Source organism: Kogia breviceps, chromosome 3 (assembly GCF_026419965.1).
Source record: "Kogia breviceps isolate mKogBre1 chromosome 3, mKogBre1 haplotype 1, whole genome shotgun sequence".
Lineage (NCBI taxonomy): Eukaryota > Metazoa > Chordata > Mammalia > Artiodactyla > Physeteridae > Kogia > Kogia breviceps.
In genome coordinates, this window is record NC_081312.1 from 135,898,659 (window position 1) to 135,913,002 (window position 14,344).

A 14,344-nucleotide genomic window follows, 5' to 3' on the forward strand; every position below is an offset into this window, starting at 1 on the left:
AGAATAAAAGTGGAAGACTCCAGTGAAAACACTGAAAAAGTAAAAGGAGCTGTGAATGTGAGATCTTAATGCAACTGCAACAATTTGGCAACACAGGTGTTAATCCACACCCTGGTTTGTGAAAAGGGTACACATCCCCTGGGCCTCCTCTGCCTCTCCCAGATAACTTGTGGCCAGTTTTGTTGATTGAGTACACTGGTAAATGACTCTTTCCTCCCACCCAAGGCCCCATCCATCTTACCTAGCACAACACCATTAAGTGGACATTATTAGCCCCACCTCACAGCTGTGTAAAAAGAGGTACAGAGAGGATAAATAACAAGGTCGTACTGTATAGCACAGGGAACTATATTCAATATCTTGTGATAAACCATAATGGAAAAGAATACAAAAAAGATGTATATATACACAGCAGAAATTAACACAGCATTGTAAATCAACTATACCTTAATTGAAAAAAATTTTTTAAAAATAAAAGAGGTACAGAGAAGTTAAGTGTCTTTCCTTGGGTTACAAAGCTAATGACATAGGAGAGCTGGGTTTTGAACTCAGAACTCAAACACCAATGTCTGACCTCCTACTTTTTCTCTGCTATCTTTTAAAACACCAGTATCTCTAGGTCAATAGCCATTAGTCATATATGACTATTTAAATTAATTAAAATTAAACGCAATAAAAACTTCAATTCCTCACTAGCCACACATCAAGTGCTCAATAGCCATGTGTCGTTGCCATATTGGACAGCACAGATGTAGAAGGTTTCCATTATCACAGAATGTTCTAATGAACAGTGCTGTTAGCACATTACTGTTATGCATCAGGAAGATACAGTTAGACACATGAAATGCTTACCTTTACCTGATTCCGCCCCTTTTTTACCTTTATTGTCTAATTCTGAATAGTCTCTCTAGGCCCCCTTCAGTCTTCTGCCTAAGCATACAGAGGGCACACCTGGGGCTGGCCTGCTGGCTCTGCAAGGCACTCAGCACACAGGGAAGACACCAGGATTGTGATGACAAAGAAGGATGCCCGATACTTTGTCCAAGCACAGGAGACAGCAGCTCTGAAGCAATCTGCTGTGACAGCACCAGGGTGGGAAGTGAACAGCCTGTTTCTGCAAATCTTCTGTATTTTTGCCAGATCTGTCAGAAGTAGACAGAAGCAGAAAGGATAAAGGGAGAAAGTCAGAAGTGAAGTGAGGGGATAGACAGTAGTGGGGCTGAAGATACCAAAAACTTGGTAATCAAATGGTCTTCTTCTAGTTCTTCAAGGCACAGAAGCTGATCCTCCAAAACCATGAAGGAGAGAGACTTCATGTGCCATTCCTATAGTGGGAGGAATTTAATAGTCACTCACTCTCTTAAAACACCCACAAAACATGAATTTATACAGTTATACAATCCTGGATCAACTTATGTGTTAAAACTATATCCTCCTGATGATTAAAACTCAGAATAAGTCTTGAAATAAGGTGTTACTTTAAAAAAAAGAAAAAAAAGGAACAGATAAAGGCCATGAGTGACTTTTCTCCATACCTGTTCCTATCAACCCCTACTCTTTTGTCCTCAGGCTGTACTAGATATTCAGAAGCCCCCACTTTGGTACTCACCCTACCCCAGCAGTTCTATATACCCATGGAGAGTTATTTGAGGACCAGTAAAGCTTTTGGCACTCTTTCTGCCATCATACCATCTAAGCTATAAATTGTCCACCCCATCTAAATGTAACAAGTTTTACCCTCATTGCTTTTCTGGCTATGTTTCTCCAGCTCTTTGTGTAATTTAGGAAGTAGCATCTTCAGAACATTATAAAACACCCCTTAAGTAATCTGGAGGTACTCTTTTGCAAGACCCTGACTCACTCCTGTGACTATTATTTTAAAATACTGCCTCTGGATTCTTGGTCTTTAATTTGAAACTTTTATAGCTGCTTCAGCAATTCCTTCCCAGAGAGAGCCTGTGGCCTTGCTCCAAACAATACTACATGTCTTCCTCTAAGTATCTGGGTTTGTTTTGGTTTCCTACAACCGAGCTGTCACTCTCTGAACAGCTAGAGTCAAAGCCCGCTGTGGAGGAAAACAGGAATGGGCCTATGCAGCACCATACACAGAGCCAAGGAGCTTGGAAACCACTCGGAGGAGCAGCTGGGTGAAAAGAGGCAGGCTTCCCTGGGATTCCAGGTCCCACCCTACTGGGACACAAATGGCACTGGAGGCCTGTGCTTAAAGTTTCTCAAGGGCCTGGCACTTAGCTCTGCTGTCCCAGTGACTCACATGATAATTTTCCAGGCCTTCAAACTGGGTCAACAAGCTTTGTTTGTCCAAAAAGCTCCCCTGGGAGGACACTAGAAGAAAAGCAGGCTGAATGGGGATGTTTGGCCAGGTGATTCTTTTTGCTGGCTTTTAGCCTGAGGAAATATTACCAGTATTCAGGCCAAGAGTTCGGAGAATTAAAAGCTGCCAAGCATCTGGGCTGGATCAACATACACCAGAGTTATTGGTTAAGGGTTAACCATACTGCTAGTGGTGGCTCTTGCCATTCAAGAACAAAACAGATAACTTGGGAAGGCCCTAAATCAAGAGGTCCACTTCTCATGGATAAGAAAGATAGCAAGCTTGTGCTATGAATCATAGAAGCGTCCATTAACTCTGTGTGACCTGATCAATTTCTTTATTTATTAAGCAATGGAGTCATCCTGTGGCAGTATTTCTCAAATTTGAGAAATCACAGACCCCAAGAACATATCTGAAGATTTACAGACCCAAATTTTTATAACTTAGAATTAAAAGCTTTTCATAGCAAAACAGGAGGGAAGGGGGCAGGGCACAAACTTTAAAAGAATGACATAGACATAGGGCATGACAAAAACTGGTTAGAACAAACTAGATCCAAGAAGGCAGATGTGACTTCCAGTGGACCTTGAGCCTCATTACACACTCATTGTAATACATTAGCATAAGCTAAGTGACACACCCACCAGTGCCATGACAGTTCTGAGGCCAACCATCAAAGATCAAAAAGTGGGTGGTGGCCCAATTCCTGGAATTCTCCACCCCTTTCCCAAAATACTTAAAATAATCCTCCCCCTCATTAGACTATGAAATTACCCACCCCTATAAAAACTGACAACCTCATACCCTGGTACTGTATCACCTTCTGAGATGGCTCAAACTCTGTCTGGGGAATGTGTTGTCTCCAAATAAATCCACTACTTACTTATTACTTTGCCTCTCACTGAATTCTTTCTGCAATGAGACATCAAGAACCTGAGCTTCATTAAACCCTAAGACCAGGTGTGTGATCTCAGTTAAAAGACTGTGGGTTCAAGTCCCAAACTGGGTTTTGGCTGGGTTCGAGTCCCAGCACATGGGTTCAAGTCCCAATCAGAGTTACATGGTTTCAGCAGCAGCATTATTCACAATGGCCAGAAAGTGGAAACAAACTGAAACCAAGCAGGACCCTGTGGGGCCCCTCCTATGTACAAATCCTTTCCATATCCCGTTTTTTGTTTGTAGGAAATAGGCTTCTTTCAGCCTCCTAGACCTTGCATGAGTTCCAAAGGGCAGATTCAAAACAGTTGTTAATCAGGAAAGGGAGGGAATGCAGAAACAGGAGGAGCAGTCAAGAAACAATAGTGCAGGGACAAGGTCCTGGTTCCTTCTGAAGGAATATACCTAACAAAATCTTTGAGTTCTTCTGCAGGAACCCAAGCAGAGGATGGTAACTTAAAGTTGAGCACAAGATTCCTGAAACACCATCCTGTTAACTCACCACCAATCAACTGGAAAAAAGCCACACACCCTGTAACCCTCATCCCAAATTTTGCCCATAGGGGAGTTCAGGTTTTTTGAGCACAAGACACGCATTCTCTTGCTTGGCCCTGCAATAAACCTTTCTCTGCTCTAAACTCCGAAGTTTTGGTTTGTTTGGCCTCACTGTGTGTCAGGCACATGACCTTGTATTCCGTAACAAAGTGGGATACAATGGGAAAATATTCAGCCGTTAAAAAAGAAATAAAGTGCTGATACATGCCACAACATGGATGAACCTTGGAAACGTCCTAAATGAAAGAAGCCAGACTCAAAAGCCTCATATTGTATGATTTCATTTACATAAAATGTCCAGAATAGGCAAATCCAAGGAGAGAGAAAGTAGATTAGTGGTTGTCAGGGGTTGGGGAGGAGAGGGAGCAGGGACGGAGAAATTTTCCTCTACCCTTCCAGGTTCTTCTGGCTGGTCTAAGAATTAAATTGACATGAGACAGATTAACAGGAGAAAATCAAACAAACTTTAATTACATGTATATGTGGGAGAGACCCAGGAAAACTGAGTAACTCACCAAAATGGTCTCACCTTAAATACCATTGTCAGCTAAAGACAAAAGATGTTTAGAGTGGCGAGAGTCAGTTTTGGGACGTTACCAGGAAAAGCACAGTAAACAAAGGTGATGGTGATGCAGATTTAAGTTGCCTTCCCACTGATGTTTGTAGAGATTTGGTCATCTTCCTCCAGGTAGAAGGGGGAGATTTCCCTTACAAATGTAAATGTTTCTTATGAAAAGGCAACTCCTACTTGGTTTTCAGAGCCCTTCCCTGTCTGCTGTTTACCAGAAAATAACCAGCTTAAAACAATCAATATGCCAAAGAGACATAGTTCAGGGTGGCAAATTCTGCTCCCCTAAAAGAGGAATAGGTAGGTAATGACTGCCAATGGGCATAGGGAGTTTTTTAGGGGTAATGAAAACGTTCTGGAATTATATAGTAGTAATAGTGGTGAATCATTAACCTTGTGAACATACTAAAAACCACTGAATTGTACACTTTAAAAGGATGGATTTTATGGTATGTGAATTATATCTACATTTTTTAAAAAGTTACATGATATTATTTTAGTTGATAACTGGGTGCCAAGATAAGTACTTTGTGTGGAACAGTAAATCCTTGTTTCCAGACTCACTTATAAGGTGGCTAGCCAGGTGATCTAGAAGGCATTTATGTTAACTTTGGAATGTGATAGAAGGATATCTAAAATTTTAAATATTTATACATAACTTCTAGACCCCAAGAACTCATAAGTGGAACTCCCAAGGGCCCATGAACCCAGGTTTGAGAAACATTGGCCCAGATAACCTTCCAGGACTTTTTACCCTTTTACATGCTATGTGATCAGAATTTTCAGTAAGTTGCTTTCCAAAGACAAAGTCTGGTCAGGGACACCTTAGAATTTACAAGTCCCTTGGTTAAGTCTTGGTAACATAAGCAAATTACTCTAGCTACATTCCAGGTAATTGATTAAACATGTGATCTACGAGGTTGGAAATGCATAAACCCCATAAGATGAAAAAGGAATTTGATACTGAAACCAAGCAGTACCCTGTAGGGCTCCTGGGCACAGAAGCCTTTCTGTGTCCCCCGTTTCTAGATTCCAGCCTCCTTGATCTTCCCTAAGTTGCAAAGGGCAGATTCAAACAGTTGCTAATCAGGGAAGAAAGGGGATGCAGAGACAAGGGAGGAGCAGTCAAGAAACAATAGTACAGACTTGGGACAGGGTCCTGGTACCACCTCAAGGGATACACATATCTTTGAGCTCTTCTACAGAACTAAAACCCTCAACAAATGGAAGATGTTAACTACTTGATGAAGCATTTTTTTTTTTGGCTGTGCTGCACAGCACGCGGGCTCTTAGTTCCCCAACCAGGGATTGAACCTGTGCCCCCTGCAGTGGAAGGGTGGAGTCTTAACCACTGGACTGCCAGGAAAGTCCTGATGAAGCATTCTTAATTCCAGAGAAGGTCACAGTTTGATAACCTCGAGAACCAGAGAAGCTCATCAGGAGACCACCTGAGGTCAGATTAAAGGAGTGCAGGCCCTGCACACACTCTGATCCTTAACAACCCCGCCCTTGAACCATTGCTATAAAACTCCTCACCAAATCCCCACAGGTTGGGACACACAGTTTTTGAGGCACGAGCCCACTGTGTCCCCCTTTGTCTGGCAAAGGAATAAAGCTATTCTTCTCTACTTCACCCAAAACTTTGTCTCCAAGATTCAATTTGGCACTGGTGCCCAGAGGCTGAGTTTTCGGCATCAATACCAGTTAATCTAACATGGAAAGTCCTCTGAGAAGGTCTCCCACTGAGGCCTCACTTGGGTCATGGATTGTTTAAACCCGATTTAAACACTATGACCTTCCAAAAGTGTCCGCAGCAATGGAATAAAGATGGATGTTGCTAACTCAAGTCAGAGGGGAAGGGCAACGGGAGTTTATGTAAGCAAGGGGGCTTTCCCACATGCTCAGTTTGGGCAGGGGCAAAAGTCAAGGGGTACAGGATGTGGCTCACAGCTGGCTCTTCTATTTATTTAACTGGAGGGCAACTGTCTCTACTCTCTGATCTTTTGTTTTCCTCACCTAGCAAAATAATCAGAAACTATCCCACCTCTTGGGGTGGTTGTTCAGATGAGTTCAGTTCATCAAACTTTTACTGAGCATCTGATTTTTATGTATTTGACACTGAGTTAGTGCTTGGAGGAAACCAGAGTGGCCCCTACCTTCAGGGAGCCCACAGCCTGGTGGGGGAGACTACTGTCCTGAGTGTTATGGAAAGAAACTTTATGTTTAAAGGACTCAAACTACTAAAGTGCTATAAAATATATGGTAATAATATATCTTTATTATCCAATGTGAGTCAATAGTTTGTCTGATTCCTGGCTCTGGTTAGTTCTCTAATAAAAATACTTTTGTAGGAACTTCCCCAGTGGTCCAGTGGTTAAAAATTCTTGCTTCCACTGCAGGGGTCATGGGTTTGATCCCTGGTTGGCAAACTAAGATCCCACTTGTTGCTCAGTGCAGCCAAAAACAAAAAAAAATACTTTTGCAGAATTAAGTATTGAGGCACTTATTGAATATTATTTACCTGGGTATTGACTGAATTCACCATTTTCCATAAAGACATTTTCATGTTGTGCCCACTGGGTGTCTCAATATTTTGCAAGAAAATAGAAAAGCACAATGTTTCTTTTTTTTTAATATTTATTTTATTTATTTATTTGGTTGCACTGGGTCTTGGTTGTGGCAGGTGTGCTCCTTAGTTGCGCACGTGTGCTCCTTAGTTGAAGCTCACTGGCTCCTTAGTTGTGGCAGGTGGGCTCCTTAGCTGTAGCATGCAAACTCTTAGAAGTCCTGAAAAGCACAATGTTTCCACCTGTGTCTTGAGTCAGCTGTAATATAAACCTCACTTGGGGGAACTTCCCTGGTTGTCCAGTGGCTAAGACTCCATGCTCCCAATACTAGGGGGCCTGGGTTCAATCCCTGGTCAAGGAACTAGATCCCACGTGCTGCAAGTAAAGATCCCACATGCCACAGCAAAGATCCCAAGTGCCACAACTAAGAGCCGGTGCAGCCAAACAAACAAACAAACACCACTTGACTAAAATCTCAACTACTTTCTAGCAACCATTATGTAAAATGCCAATAAGTGTAGTTGCCTCTGTTTAAGAAGGGAAGAAGATTTCTTTGTGGATTTTTTCTTCTTCTCATAATCCATGTACCTGCAAACTGCTCTTCTAAGAAAGCCAGGACTAGGAAGACCAGAAGAAATTCTTCCACCAAGTGAATACTAAGACCCTACAGGCAAGAACAAGATAACAAAAATAAATTTTTTAAAAAGACCCTATAGGCAGCAGCACTGCATCCCCACTGGTTTCCTGGGCTAATGTTTAGTTGTCATCTGCATATGAGCCGACATCCCAAACTACACCGTAGTATCTGTGTGCCCAGGCAGAATGTGTTCTTCCCTATTTACAGGTGTCAGTCAAAAGAGTCATTTTCACAATACAATCCAGGGTCCCTTGCATTGTGAATTTCAGGGTTGTAAATGACACACAACTGCTTATCCCAATATTTTTACCTTTGTCGTACATGACTTTTCTTTAGATAGACTTTGGCTATGAACTCTTTGCCTATGAGTGACATCAGCGAGGAAGATACCAGATAACAAACGGGAGACTGAATGCCTTCAAAAATCTCCTGCAACTTTAAAAGCTCATCTCATCAGGCTTTTGCATGCTACTAATGGAAGTATAAATGGATATAACCTTTCTGAAATGCAATTTGGCAATATCTAGTCAAGAATATATTTTAAAAGTGTGTGTCTGTCAGGATCCCAGAAGGAAAGGGATTTCATCCAGGATGGTTCAAATGAAGAGACTTTAATAAAAGGACTACTTACAGATGGGTAGACCACGTTAAGGGAGCAAACAAGGGATGTTGGGGTCCCCAAAGAAGAGCAACATCCCTAGAGATAAAGGGACAAAGAGAGGAGATAATCTTATGGAACTCAGTAAGAACAGGAACGGTGGAGGAGGAACCACCAAGAAAGAGGGGCAGGGCTGGAGGTGGGAAGAGGCATGCAGGCACTGCCTCATAACAGGAAGGAGTGAGAAACCTCGACTTCTTTCTCTTCTTGCTTCTTGACCTCCTCCTGGTGCCACCCACTGAATGAATCTCAAGGAAGCCGAAGGGCAAGAGATCCTGGACATGAGATCTATAAAAACACAGAGCAGAATGAAGAAAGGCAGAGAAGAGGTGGGAGTAGGAATGGAAAATAACCAGCACAAACCTATAATTCCATTTCCAAGAATACATCCTAGGGACGTAATCAAAGATGGAAGCAAGGAATCATATGATAGTATGTTCTTCCATAGTTAAGTATAACAGTGAAAAAATTGAAAACAAGGTAAATCTCCTATAATGGGAGAATAGATAGATAGATGACAGTATATCCAAACTTCAGAATAGATGGTGCCATTATAAATATTTTTGAAGAATCTGTGATGATATGCAGAAATGCTTACCAAAAAATGTTTATTTAAGAAAAGGGGATAGAACTGTATGCACAGTATTAACGCAGTCCCATGAACGCCTATATGCAAAGGGAAAAACTCTTAACAATGTTTTTGTTTTTTTGGATTTTAAACTTATAAATTTTAATACAAAAAATAAATGCTATTTTTTAAAATTTTTATTTATTTATTTATTTGGCTGTGCCAGGTCTTAGTTGTGGCACTTAGGATCTTTGTTGCTGCATAAGGGCTCTTTTTATTTATTTTTTATTTTATTTTTTTTTTAATTATTTTTTTTTTTGCGGTATGCGGGCCTCTCACTGTTGTGGCCTCTCCCGTTGCGGAGCACAGGCTCCGGACGCGCAGGCTCAGCGGCCATGGCTCACGGGCTTAGTTGCTCCGCGGCATGTGGGATCTTCCCGGACCAGGGCACGAACCCGTGTCTCCTGCATCGGCAGGCGGATTCTCAACCACTGCGCCACCAGGGAAGCCTAGGGCTCTTTTTAGTTGTGGCATGAGGCCTCTTAGTTGCAGCATGCAGGATCTTAGTTACAACATGCAGGACCTAGTTCCCTGACCAGGGATCTATCCCAGGGCCCCTGCATTGGGAGTTCGGAGTCTTAGCCACTGGACCACCAGGGAAGTCCCAATAAATGCTATTTTTAAAATATAAAATTAAAATTTAAATATGATTATAATAAATTAACTGCTACAATAAAATTTAAAATTATACTTGAAGATGTGTAAAAAAATATATTACTCCCCTCTTCTCCTCCCTGCCCAGAACTCCTGACAATGTTAATAATTTTCTTTTTGATAGTGGGAATTTTAATTTTTTCTTCACAACTTCCAATATTTTTCCTTTTCACAATAAGCATATGATACTTTTGTGATCAGAGAAAAAAAGTCAATGCCAGAAAAAGAGAGTCGATCTCACTGAAATGTACTCTACTAAGTTTAAAATATTGATAAGGGACACAGCAAGTTTAAGTAAATTAAAACCAGTGACATGAAGGTTGAATCTCAATCTGTGACTACTTGATATCTGGACAAAAGTGAAAGAAAAATAATCAATTTCTACATGATATCAAGTATCCAGATATATTAGATGATTTTGATTTTTGACTACATTTATAACTCTTCACTTGAATGACAGGCATCATATTAATTCAGCTTTAGCTGGACTCATTCTTATCTTGCAACTCTGGAAAATCCAAGAAATTTCTATAACCTGAAAGTCATTCCTCATATTGAAATAATAATGTTCTCTCTTTTAATTTTTTTTTTTTTTTTTTTTTTTTGGCCATGGCATGCAGGGATCGAACCTGTGCCCCCTGCATTGAGAGCTTGGAGTCTTAACCACTGGACTGCCAGGGAAGTCCCTCTCTTTTAAATTTTATCGTTTACTCTTCAGTATCATTTTTAACTATATTTTATTTTTTATCAATGATTAAGTAACACAAAAATACATTCTTGTTTTAAAGTTCCAAAGAATACAAGTGTGCTTTGGCCACCTGCTCACACTTGGTCTCCTTCCCCTAGGCAACCTGTTTTCAGTTTGTCATGTAACTCTCAAGACATTTGCTTATCATTTACATGCATATACGTGCATATAGAATATATAGTTTTATTTTCATTTTCTAAGTAAGTCATGTTTCATTGTACACATTATTCTGCAACTCACTTTTTTCTCCTGTTGAAGCTCCACTTCATTTTTTTACACTGGTTACATAGTTTCCCACGGTTTAATTATTCCAATTTATCTGACTACTCCTGGTTGATGGCTATTTGGGTTGTTTTTAGTTATCTGCTATTTCAGACAATGCTGTAGTGAAAAACCTTGTGCGTGTCTCTGTGTGTCTATATGTGAGCACTATTTCTCTAAGGGAGCTAATGAAAAATGTAATTTCTGGTTTGAAAGGTATGTGCCCTTAAATTTTTACTTGGTACTATCGAGCAGCCTTCCATACAGGTTTATCGATTTACACTTCCAATAAGAAGATGAAAAGATGCCAAGCCTCACTAATAATCAGGAAAATGCAAATTCAAATAAAATAAGATACCATGTTTACCATTTAGGGTTCACAAATTTAAAAGGATTGATAATGCCAAGTGTGGAGGAGGAAAGACTCGTGTATCCCCACATAAAGTTCTTTTTAAAGCCAGCATCCACATATCAGGGAAGGTTCCGTGGAGACTTACTTTTAAAAGTGATTATGCTAAACTGCTGTGATAAGTAAACAAAGGACATTTCTGTTACAGGATCATTGGTTTTTATATGCGCTAATAGCAGCCCTGCTGTTAACATATTCACTCAGAGCTTTTTTATCAGGTATTCTTGTTTTGTAATTACTAATTCCTTTTTTTTTTTTTTTTTTGGCTACACCATGCAGCTTGCAGGATCTTAGTTCCTTGACCAGGGATTGAACCCCCCACTGGATGGCCAGGGAATTCCCTGAAATACAAATTCCTTAATTTACCAAGTAGATAAGAATTTCTCCACTTTAATAACCACATTTGGTTTATAATTTATAAAGTACTTTCACATTCTCATAGGTTCCTTCAATTGATTTCTGCCTCAGTGACAGTGTGAGGTGCTATTTCAGATGAGGAAACTGAGGCTCAGAGAAGTTAAATGATTTTCCAAGGTCACAGTTATAAGTGGAAGGGCTCAAGTCTTCTGACTCCCAGTTCCATTAGCTTCTCACTTTCTTAACTGCTTCTAAAACAAAGTACAGTTGAAGTCCCTTCTGCCTCTTCCGTGGAGCTCAAGGCATCCAAAAGGAACCACAGGGGGCAGCCTGGTGCAGCAGAAGATAGAATAGGCTTGAAGCCTGCGAACTGGCTTTTTGTTTCTATTCTGTGCTTCCCCCAGCTGTGTGACCTTAAATAAGTCATTTAGCCTCACTGGGCCTCAGCTACCCCTTTCAAAAAATATACATGATGCCCACTTAGTAGTATTGAAAGAAGAGATGATGCCGTGCAGTTCCTTCTAGTTGTGAGATTTTACTTAAGCCAGATGTAAACTGGGGTTCTTTCTTTGCTCATATATTTTATGAAATACCATTTTCTGCAATGGATTTGTTTGAAAACATGAACCCACAATGGAAAAATTTACCATACAATGCTTTCTTTGATTGAAGTCTAAAAATGTTCCCTTATCTTTTTTCTTTCTTTCTTTATAAAAAAATCATTATTTGGTAAACCCCTTGCCAAGGCTAGGGAAATCCCCAAGGAACAGCAGCAAACGGTTTCAGGTAGCTGGCTGTGTCTGAAAAGATGTTTTCTCCCTGTATCTCTTACTAGTTGGCATGATTCCAGTCCCACTTAAATTTTTTGTTACCTATTATTACAGATTTTTAAAGTGATTTATTTTCCCATCCTACCTCCAATAGTGTGAAAGCTTTAACCCGAGCTGTTCTTTATAGTTCCAACTTCCATAAGCCAAAGATTTTAAGAGCTGGAAGGAGTCTTAAGAGATCACTTGATCCTGGTTTCTATCTTTGAACAGAAAAATATTTTTTCCATTTAACAGAGGAAGCATCCAATGTCCAGAAAGCCTGTGACTTACTCAAGGTTTCACAGCTAGCAAGTCTCCTCGTGCGGTACTTATTCCATTCTTAGTGTGTGACAATTTATTGGTAATCCTGGCTCTTCCAGAAAAACCACAATGAAAGTCAAAATGAGTAAACCATATGATCATTGATTTCTTTCATTTTATCATACATCACAAATTCTTCTATTTCTAACCATATTTTGATGCATTATTTATGAGGGCCATCTGGTCACAGGTTTGCCAAGAAAACTCTAGAATTTTAAAAGTGTGCTTCATTTTTCCAGGAAACACTGCATAGCTTGGATTTATCCTTAACCTGATCATCGGTGACTAATGGGGCAAACAGATTTGTTAACTGCAATCTGTTTTTTAAAAAAAACTGATGTATAACTAACATATAATAAAGTGCACAAATCTTACATATAAACTAAAAACATTCTTACATGTGCATACACCATATAGAGAATTATTAGCACCTCTGAACACCCCCTGTGCACCGTACTAGTCACCACCCTCCAAGGGCAACCACTATTTTAACTTCTATCACCAGAAATTAGTTTTGAAGTTTGAGAAATTCTGGATTTGAACTTCATGGAATCATACAGTACGGACTGTTTTTGTGTTTGCTTTCTCTCATTCAACATTATGTCTGTGAGATTGTTAACTACATTCTAAAATGCAATCTACTTTCTGGCTCAGTTCCTCAGGGAATCTCTCAAAATTAGGTATATAATATACGAGCTATACACAGGCGTACGTATAAAAAATTCAGTTGAGAAAAGAACTTTTAAAATGACTAGACTAGAATAATCTATACTGCTCGTGTCACTTTCTACTCTTGCATCATCAATTTCCCTCTTCTTTTAAATGGGCTCTCTCTGCTTTTAAATGGGCTCTGATCTATCCAAGTATTCTCTTTTCTTCTCCCCTTAATGGATAAATAACTTACACAATTTTCTTTCCTTATTCATATCCAGCATTCCCCATCAGTGCTCCACAATCATTGGTCTAAAAGTTGCAAATGGCCTCAAGCTATCATCTGACACAGACGTCCCTCATTAGCAAGAAAAGCATTATCATTCTCTATTTTCAGATTTAGCAGACAGTAACTGAGTACATATAATCTTCAACATACTTTTCTAGGTTTCATGGGGAGACTACAAAAAAATAGCAGGAATGAGCCCTACCCTCATGAACTTCCAGCCTACCAGAAGCAGTGTAGTATAGATATCTACATAAAAGATCACAATATAAGCTATAAAGTGTTAAATGACACCATTGAGTTAAAAGAGAAAAAAATGTTGTGTGAGATCAGAGGGAAAGGTAACTTCTACCTGGGGTGGTGTCAGGGAAGCTTGGTAGGGGAGTATTTGTATTAAGAAGTAGGATGACATAGCTAGGTAGGTTTAGTCATGCAGTGATGGAGGAGGGTATTTTAGATGGATGACTGTAAGGACAAGGACACTGAATTGGGAAATCATGCAGCATGTACAGGGAGCTGCAATGCAGTTTGACCCAAGAGTAGTATGGCAAGTGATGAAGAAACAATTACCCAAGGCTATAGCACTATGGGGCCCTAGAATGAGGGCTGAATCCCAGGAATCTTCCTTCTTAGTATTCTTCCCATATTTTGATCAAATCAACATTTTAGCCACTGCATGCTTTCTTTACAACTGCCCATTATGTACTGTCCATTAATTAATTGATTCAACAAACATTTATTGAATAGCTACTACAAGCCAGACACAAATGGACTCAGTGGTCTCCAAGGCTGACTTGGTATGTTATAAAATATTTTTTTCCAAATGGGGAGTCAGGCTAATATAATATTTGGCTAAGACAGATTTCCTTTCCCTTTAATTGCTAGAATTTTATTGAGTGATGTTTCAGAGCAAATACTATAAATAACAGAGAGAATTAAATAAACCGCAAAAAAGGATCTCTGCGTC

The 14,344-nt window shown here is 39.9% G+C and overlaps 1 long non-coding RNA gene across 1 annotated transcript in view; it reads right to left on the reverse strand.

Annotated features, from left to right (window-relative positions):
* Positions 1-862: 862 nt before the first annotated feature.
* LOC131753024 (uncharacterized) overlaps positions 863-14,344 on the reverse strand; it is a 33,354-nt gene continuing 19,872 nt past the window's right edge. Inside the window, exon 3 of the long non-coding RNA XR_010840037.1 lies at positions 863-1,142. This is a non-coding gene — a long non-coding RNA (uncharacterized lncRNA). The remainder of the gene's footprint in view (positions 1,143-14,344) is intronic.